Raw genomic sequence first — 8,358 nt, 5'->3', positions numbered from 1 at the left:
ACCTTATGAGGTGGTTTTTCTTTCTTGCACTAACGGAGTTTATGAGATTTCCTGTTGAGTTTTGTGCTGTGAAGTTTTCAAGTTTTGGGTAAAAGATTTGATGGACTATGGAATAAGGAGTGGCAAGAGCCTAAGCTTGGGGATGCCCATGGCACCCCAAGATATTCAAGGATAACCAAAAGCCTAAGCTTGGGGATGCTCCGGAAGGCATCCCCTCTTTCATCTTCGTCTATCGGTAACTTTACTTGGAGCTATATTTTTATTCGCCACATGATATGTGTTTTTCTTGGAGCGTCATGTATGATATTAGTCTTTGCTTTTTAGATTTCCACAATCATCCTTTCTGTACACACCTTTTGGGAGAAATCCACGTGATTTAGAATTTATTAGAATACTCTATATGCTTCACTTATACCTTTTGAGCTATATAGTTTTGCTCTATGTGCTTCACTTATATCTTTTAGAGCACGGCGGTGGCTTTATTTTGAAGAAATTGTTGATCTCTCATGCTTCACTTATATTACTTTGAGAGTCTTTTGGAACAGCATGGTATTTGCTATGGTTATAAATTTGGTCCTAGAATGATGAGCATCCAAGTTGGGTATAATAAAAACTATCATAAAAAGTGCATTAAACACTAGGATCAATTTGATGCTTGATAATTGTTTGGGAGTGAAGTCTGTTTTAAACCCTGAGAATGTAGAGCGCGATGAAAATGAACCCCAACCTCTAAATCCCTGAAGTCCATACCCTGACATTTCCGATCCCGGTTGTAATCGCCCTTACGCCTGTTTTTGGACTGGATTTGCTGACATGGCACCGTGGAAGGGTGGAATTACAAATTAAAGACCCCACATGGATGGGGTGCACATGCCGTGCAAGCCTGCGCCGCCCCCGCCGCTGCTCCAGGAGAGGGCGCGCTCCCGGCGAACGGTGCCACTAGAGACCATGCCTGGAGCTCGCGCGCACGTCAGTGCCGGCCTACCACAGTCCCAGACGATCCTTTCATGTACGTATCTCCGAAGGAATACACCCAGCGTGTCCCGTGTGTGCGTCCAGACCAAACTATACCAATCAAATCGATCAGCATGGCTTGCGTATGTATGTACGTATCTTCGATGGAATGCATCCAGCTCGTACGCGACTTCACCAAGAATCAATCAGCCTGCCTGGCTACTTGCAAAGTCAGCTCATACCGTCATAACGTGCGTATGTTTTGCTGCTAAAAGCATTGACATGTGCCCCACGCGCCGTGCCGCTGCCCCGAGCCCGGTTGCGACTTCCTCAGCCCCCGCCGGCTCTCAGAGGACACCTCGCTGAGCTCTAGTCATGTCCAGGCCATCAGCTGCATGTCCTATGCATCAGCTCGTCGAGAAGGGATCCGAGCTCTGGACCCCGTGCTCCGATGGCCGCATCGGCAGTTCGGCCCTCGATGCCGCTCCAAGATGAGAAGACAACCAGCGGGGAGTTGCAGCAGGCTTCGAAGGCATGCACCGGGACTGGAGAGCGTCCGCAGACCAAGCCAGGCGACCATGGGAATCACGTTTAGGTAGCTGACTCACCCGATCCCATCATTTCCCCGGGCAAGCAGGAATCCCACCGTTTGGATACGATCCAAAGGTCAAAAACAATCGGGACCAGCAAGGTCAGGGTATGAATTCAGGGATTTAGACGTTGAGGTTCATTTGGGTCATGCTCTACATCATTAGGGTTTAAAACAGACTTCACTCATTGTTTTGAGATATAAAGGTGGTAATGTTAGAGTCATGCTAGTTGGGTAATTATGAAATTGAGAAATACTTGTGTTGAAGTTGGTAAGTCTCGTAGCATGCACGTATGGTAAAAGTTGTATGACAAATTTGTTGCATGGGATGCTCTTTTAATTGTCTTTCTTATGAGTGGAGGTCGGGATCACGCGATGGTTAACTCCTACCAACCCTTCTCCTAGGAGCATGCATAGTAGTACTTTGCTTCGAGGGCAAGTAGACTTTTGCAATAAGTATATGAGTTCTTTATGACTAATGTGAGTCCATGGACATACGCACACTCACCCTTCCACTTTGCTAGCCTCTATTATGCCGCTCAACCTTCGCCGGTATTATGCATCCATTATTTACCTTCCTCAAAACAGCCACCATACCTACCTATTATGGCATTTTCATAGCCATTCTGAGATATATTGCCATGAAACTCTCCATCGTTCCGTTTATTATGACACGCTCCATCATTGTCATATTGCTCTTTGCATGATCATGTAGTTGGCATCGTATTTGTGGCAAGGCCACCTTCATAATTTTTCATACATGTCACTCTTGACTCATTGCATATCCTGGTACACCGCCGGAGGCATTCACATAGAGTCATATTTTGTTCTAAATATTGAGTTGTAATTCTTGAGTTGTAAATCAATAAAAGTGTGATGATATTCATTATTAGAGCATTGTCCCAAGTGAGGAAAGGATGATGAAGACTATGATTCCCCCACAAGTTGGGATGAGACTTCAGACTTTATAAAAAAAAGGAGGCCAAAGAAGCCCACATAAAAAAAGAGGCCAAAGAAGCCCACCAAATAAAAAAATGAGAGAAAAAGAGAGAAGGGACAATGCTACTATCTCTTTTTCCACACTTGTGTTTCAAAATAGCACCATGATCTTCATGATAGAGAGTCTCCTATGTTGTCACTTTCATATACTAGTGAGAATTTTTCATTATAGAACTTGGCTTGTATATTCCAATGACGGGCTTCCTCAAAATGCCCTAGGTCTTCGTGAGCAAGCAAATTGGATGCACACCCACTTAGTTTCCTTTGTTGAGCTTTCATACATTTATAGCTCTAGTGTATCCGTTGCATGACAATCCCTACTCACTCACATTTATATCTATTAACTAGATAACCAGTTGCGCCAAATGGCGCAGAGACCCGTTTAAAACCATGTTCGTGTTGAAAATATTTGCATTTTTTCAATAACTGTATATTTGAGTATATTTGATAAGAACTTATACCCCTATATATAAAGGAAATTAAATGCAAATATTTTCTTATTAGGTAATAATGCCACAAATTAGATCATCGGTAGGTAAAGATAGTTGAGCCTGCAATTAAGAACTCCGAGTAGCTGTAAACTTGCATTAAAAAAAGAGTAAACACAAGTGACACAATAAAATGTACATGAACTCGTGAACATTGTGTACAAGAGAAGTTAATAGAAATAGTGGTCAATTACATCATATAATTTGGTTCTATACTCTTGTGTATATATCCTGAATGCTACCCCTTTGTGATCAACTCTTTGTCCTTCAAATCGAATGACACAACTACTGCCCCTTGTGGAAAAAGAAAGGGGGGCTCTGTAAATACCCATAAATGTAAACTTATAATTGCAAAAAAAATGCCACAAGCACCATATATAAGGATATATTACAAAATACAATGCAGTTCATAGGCTCATTCTTCAGTTGACATTCTGGACATCAAATCAAAATTATGAGGTATTGTTGTGAACTGCAAAACTTCTAAACCAGGTGCTAGCCTCAGAACATCCTTCAGTATGTACCTACCACAAATTATAGTCAGATTAATAAAATACATATCCCTTTCTAGAAGCGAAAAGATACTACCATCTAAAATAGAGAAACTTGGCGGCACGCGGCATAAAGAAGATATTACTCATGCTCGCTTGAGACAAGGAATATACCTAAAGAATTTTCCAAACCCTAAGAACGAACTACAATAAATAGCCAAGAAAAATCCAATATTCTACATATGCTGGACACATGGATGTTACTACAAAAAGGGAAAGCGTCAACAAGCATAAGTATCTCATTTTTAGCTACCAATATTAGCAAATATTCTGTTATGGGAAACTATTTAATGGTAGAAACTCTGAAAGACGCAAATAGTCATTCTTCACATCATCATCTTGCTGGTGACCAAATAAACACTATTGTTTCATTATCTCATGACAAGCTATATCAAACGCATTGCCTCCTTTCACTATGGCAAACGATCTTACTATCAATGGACATGTTCTGGGGAAAAGTTTTCTTAGTTCTCACAAATCTGCACATGTTCTCGCAAACTGTATCTAACATGTGCAGGTTTTAGAGAACTAAACAAGCTTTGTACAGAACACACGCACGCCGCGGTCAGCGCGGGATGAGCCACGCGATGCGCTAGGAGTGGGCACACGAGAACTTCGAACCCAGCCAATGGAAGAACCCGGCGAGCCCACCAGTCATCGTAGCCCACACTCGATTCCCTCGGTCAAAACATGCAGCAAAAAAGGGGCGGCCGACAGGCCGCGTTGACCCGACCAGGAGAGATCAAACGGCCAGAACGACGTGAAATCGCTCGATCGCTCGGGAGGGCGGGTCATCCCATGGCTGTATTTCAGAAAGCCTAAGACTGTCAAAAATTTGAACCTAGTCCAAGCACTTCCTAAAATACCTTGTTATGTTCTCCATGAGTGCACTCATTAATCTGTCAGTTTGTGTCATAAAGAGCATCTGCGAGACAATTTTTACTGTGCAGCAGCTAGTGTTATGTAAAAAGGGGTGGAATCATCAGTTGAAGATAGCTCTCTCCTCATTCAGTTGGTGGTGCACTTCCATAAAGTTTATTAGTAGAGATATTACAGTTTTTGATGATAACATTCTTATATATATAAAACAAAGACAATGCCCAAGTACTGATTTATGAGTGCGAAACCACAATACATGTGAGCGAGCATGCTGTCTTTATCAACGAGTAGTTCGATTTTCTCACCACAATCTAGTACCTGATGCACCACTGGTTAGATTAAATACTCTTAGGGGGAAAACATACTGAAGCTTCAGACATATCCCCATAGAGATAGTATTAGACGATCTAGGTTTTTTTTACGGGCGGTCACAGACCGAGTTGACGAGCACTCCGCTGCCGCATGGACCAATGATTTTATGGACCCAATGGCAGCCACCCGGTAAAGCAGCCAAAGTTGTAACAAAAGATAGAAGTGAATGGTAAAAATCGAGGCTGAAAAACGATTAAAGAAGCTAATCGAACAGCCAGCGATCGTGCGCGCGCGAAGGCCCCTAGAACGGCGGGTTGCCCACCAGCGTTTATATGTTCGATGAAACTCATGGATCTCCGTAACTACAGGTTTACGAATAACAAAATCAATGAAGAAGCTTATTGTATAAGCCTACTAAATTTGCCAACAGTATGTAACCAAAAGTAGTTATCTGCACAAAACAGGGCTGCATACTTTCTCCAGGTCTAGTTTTCGCAAATAAGTTCCTACTGGATACAGCTACTAACTGAAGTAAAATCAAGCATGTATGCGCTCTGACTATCACAACTTCCAGTAAACTAAGTAACTAACTATATTGAGCAAAATGTATAATGCTCCACATTAGGTAGGGAGACGAACACAAGTAGCAGAGTATATGCACCTTGAACATGTTGATGTTTGCTTTGGTCTCCCCCTCAAGGCCAGCCCACAAACAGAAGCAATAAACCTCTATGCCTCCTCCATGTCAATATGAACCGGCCCTATAAGGCAGAGATTTTCGTAAACTAGAAGAATAAACATCATTAAACTGTCTTCAGGAGTAAAAGCATATATATATAAACTGAGCTGATCTGTAGGCCCTACAAGAACTACCAGGAATGACACGAGAACAGTATGGTATAGAAACAGAAGACCTGGGCAAGAACCAAGTAATGGAAAAATTACAAACCTATATTATACATACTATTACAGTTCGATATGAAGATTCTCAAGAGAAATGTGTAAACTAAAACACTAAAAAGAATCATAGCCAATTCAAAAATGACTGCATACACATATATAGATTTTCAGGAGAAATGTGTAAACTAAAACACCTAACAAATATTTGAATCGTGTATATGCAAAGCACATTGCTAGCATGACCCACCATGCAAACAATCATCATAAATACTTGTGAATCTGTTTCAGACCATACCAACAGAACTGGATAGCAAGATGATCAGGGTAAACAAATTACCTACGGAACCATGTATGCTTGTGCAGCTAATCAGACATCTCTCTAAAATAGATCAGTGAAGATAATTTGCTCACAGAATCATATATGCTTATGCAACTAATGAAGCATCAATATTAAATAGCCATTGAAAATACATTCTTTAAAGAACAAAGCAGAGGAAGTAATTTCTTCGCAAATCGTGTATGCATGTCTATGGAACTAATCAAACATCTGTATAAACAGTTACAACAAATTAGTCCCAAAAGATCAACACTGGAGCACACACAAGAGACATTAGTTCACATCAAAATACATATTCCAAGGCATCAGCAATACAACCCACCTGAAGTTTAGAGGCAGTATCCACGACAAAAGCAGACAAGATCGACAAGAACACCAAATTCCTAATTACAGCTAGAACAGTCCGTCGTAATGTGAATAACACGCATAGGTCAGTCATAAAAAGAGTAGTCCACTTTTTACTACCACTGTGGGCTAGCTCTGTTGTCCAAATGGAAAATTTGAACCGTGCATACCACAGAATGATTTGAGAAATCAAACCATGCAATACATAATCATTCGATTGCTAGGGAACAATTTCTGAGAAGTCAAGATAAAAGTTATTGACAGCTATACCTGAATACATCAGTTAAGCCTATCAGTGTTATCAGTACAACACAGTTAGTGGCAGCAAGATAATCAAGATAATTAGAAGTTTCGTCCATAATGTTAATAACTGCCAAGCACTGATGTATATCTCCATGTAATCACATGATTCTGATGGTAAGTGTAGCGTGAGAAATGAACATGTCAAGCAAGGCTAGTGACAAGAAAGTGGATCCAGTAGTAACTTACTTCTCACACTCCGCAAGCCCATAAACCAACTTGAAGAGGGGTGTCCATCTTCTATCAGACTGACAGGCATAACTGAACGAGAACCAGTTTTTCCACAAGCAAGCTGAATAAGAACACATAATGCCATGTTAATGGAAGGAAATGAAAACACAGAATATAACAGACAACTGGATCGTGGTCAACAAAGGTGGCCTTGGTTACCATTATCTTCCACTACTTGGTTGCAGAACGAAAAAATTATCAGCTAAACTATCCGGCTCGGTGCAGAAGAAATACCATATATATTTTCAGTGCTAACATTGACTGAAAGTTCATAAAAGCAACTTCAGACTGAAAATCGTGACCGCCATCTCACTCCTTGCCTGCCCACCATCGTTGTTGATGCGGTCGTTGAAGCTTGCACATCTAGCGCCGATGCACGCTTAACGGGGGATGCAGGCTGCCGACGCTGGTTGTGGTGAGGGAGAGCAGACGTGTGCAATGCGCGAGAACATAGATGAAGGTTTGGAGAGGGAAAAATCGAGAGAATGAGAGATTGGGAGAGGGATCTCGCCGCCTCCAGCTAGAGCTCGCCGATGAGCGGTCCTTCGCCTCGAGCACCTTCATCCCATCTCTTCATTTTCCGACCTTCCTTGTCTCCGCCTCGAGCTCGAGCTCAAATCTGCCACCACCAGATCCGACCCCGTCACGCCCTCCTCCCTTGCCTGTCCCTCGAGCTCACCCTCTCCTTCTCCGCCACCTGGGTCAGTGAGCCCGGAGGAGAAGGCTCAACGAGAGAACGGGGATGGCTCGGTCGGGGTGGTGGTGGCAGCGAAAGAAAGGACGACGGCGATGCAGCAAGCATCCCGTGCTTCACTCGTGTCGAGGACGATGGTGACAGCGCCGAACGTCTTGTGCAGTCGTGCAGTCATCTCCTTGAGATGGAGGAGGTGGAGCTCGAGCTGGTCGTGTTGTGGAGGGGACGAGGATCCCCTGCCGTGCGGCAGGGTGCCGTTCCGTCGCTGACTCATGGGCCCGACTGAAACTTGACCCACCTGTCAGTGGCCTAACGGCAGGCGCCGTACGTCAGAGGAGCTTCCTCCTTGTGGAGGGAGAGGCGGCGTAGCAGCCGGAGCAGAGGAGGGATGAGGAGAACCGAGGGACGAGCGAGCGGGGAACGAAGTGCAAGGAGGCCTAGGGTTGTGTGGCGGCTGGTGCGGGAGTGAGACGAGAGGACGGGGGATTGGGTGCGGAGCGCGCGGTGTGAATTAGGCAAAGGGAAGTGTTTGTGGCCGGGGCGCCGGCCGAACCGTTGCGCCGGTCGCGCCCCGTGCGTTCGATCTCTTTTTGATCTAAGGACACCGTTGCGCCACGTGTCATCCTATTTTTTTTACGCGCTCGTAGTTATCTTTTTCCAAAGTGATTTTTGCTACATCCGCTCTATCTTTTCGTTTGGAGGCAGGGCGACCGCGGGGCGACGTGCTTGTTCGCGCAGGGCGGCGGCGGCGGCGGTGGTGGCGGCGGGGCCCAGGGCGG

The 8,358-nt window shown here is 43.9% G+C and overlaps 1 long non-coding RNA gene across 2 annotated transcripts; it reads right to left on the bottom strand.

Annotated features, from left to right (window-relative positions):
• Positions 1–3,151: 3,151 nt before the first annotated feature.
• LOC119364708 lies at positions 3,152–7,798 on the bottom strand. 2 transcript variants are annotated; one of them, XR_005175062.1, is made up of 4 exons: positions 7,120–7,798; positions 6,844–6,946; positions 5,434–5,533; positions 3,152–3,554 (listed from the first exon to the last, which is right to left on the bottom strand). It is a non-coding gene; the product is annotated as an uncharacterized LOC119364708 (long non-coding RNA). The 2 variants fall into 2 exon arrangements; XR_005175060.1 differs by having other exon boundaries at positions 6,844–7,798.
• Between the last annotated feature and the right edge of the window lie 560 nt (positions 7,799–8,358).

The sequence above is a fragment of the Triticum dicoccoides genome, chromosome 2B (genome assembly GCF_002162155.2).
Source record: "Triticum dicoccoides isolate Atlit2015 ecotype Zavitan chromosome 2B, WEW_v2.0, whole genome shotgun sequence".
NCBI classification, from domain to species: Eukaryota; Viridiplantae; Streptophyta; class Magnoliopsida; order Poales; family Poaceae; genus Triticum; species Triticum dicoccoides.
Note: the sequence above shows the minus strand (reverse complement) of the source record. Positions and strands in the feature narration are given on the sequence as shown.